This window comes from Mandrillus leucophaeus, unplaced genomic scaffold (assembly GCF_000951045.1).
Source record: "Mandrillus leucophaeus isolate KB7577 unplaced genomic scaffold, Mleu.le_1.0 Scaffold259, whole genome shotgun sequence".
Lineage (NCBI taxonomy): Eukaryota > Metazoa > Chordata > Mammalia > Primates > Cercopithecidae > Mandrillus > Mandrillus leucophaeus.
The window spans coordinates 1554431-1555530 of NW_012102687.1; the positions used below are offsets into that span (position 1 = coordinate 1554431).

At 32.2% G+C, this 1100-nt stretch overlaps 1 protein-coding gene across 3 annotated transcripts in view; it reads right to left on the reverse strand.

The window, feature by feature from the left end:
• FSTL5 (follistatin-like 5) overlaps positions 1 to 1100 on the reverse strand; it is an 825267-nt gene that overhangs the window by 411195 nt on the left and 412972 nt on the right. The window lies entirely within an intron of this gene.

Below are 1100 nucleotides of genomic sequence, written 5' to 3' on the forward strand. Positions count from 1 at the left end.
TCCAAGAGATGATACCACATTTTAAATCTGAAATATGTTTTAGAGATTTGGATTTGCATTGATGACATTCACACATATATATTTACATCTATATTTTTTTAAAAAATTTTAGTTGTTACAAATACACAATGGCTGCACATATTTATGGGTTACATGTGGTATTTTGACACAGGCATACAACATGCAATGATTAAAATCAGGGTAATTGGGATATCTATCACCTCAAACGTTTATGATTTCTTTAGGTTAGGGACTTTCCAAACCCAGCTTTTAAGTATTTTGAAATATACAATAAATTATTGTTAACTACAATTGCCCTGTTTTGTTACTAAATATTAGATCATATTAGAAGGCCAGTTCCTTCTAACTGTATTTTGTACCCAACTAACCAACCCATCTTTATTCTCCCGCCATCACCCCCGCCACTCTTTCCCAACCTCTGCTAACTATCACTTTAAAGCCATTGAGTTCCAATATTTTTCTCAGCTTCCATATATGAGTGAGAACATGTGATATTTGTCTTTCTATTTCTGGTTTATTTCACTTAACATAATATCCACCAGTTCCAGCATGTTGTTGCAAATGTCAGGATTTCATTCATTTTTATGACTAATATTTCATTGTGTATATGAGCCACATTTTCCTTATCCATTTATCTGCTGATGAACATTTAGGTTGATTCCATACCTTGACTATTGTGACTAGTGCTGTGATAAACATAAGAGTGGAAATATCTCTTTGATATTCTAATTTCCTATCTTTTGCCTATATATCCAGCAGTGGGATTGCCTGTACACTGCTGGTGGGAATGTAAATTAGTACAAACACTATGAAGAACAGTATGAAGCATCTCAAAAAACTAAAAATAAATGCATTTTCTTAATTCTGACTTCTTAATAACACTAAAATCATATTAGTATTCTTCTAATAGTGTTTTCTTACTGTTCTGATATTCATTCATCTCTTTGTTTAGGGCCCCTGGTATATAATGTGATATATATTTGCACTTTTTATTTTACAGTATTAAGTTTGCCTCTCCACAGCTAAATCATAAGCTTACTGAAGCAAGATTGCATTACAGATATTTAGTATCTGCCATG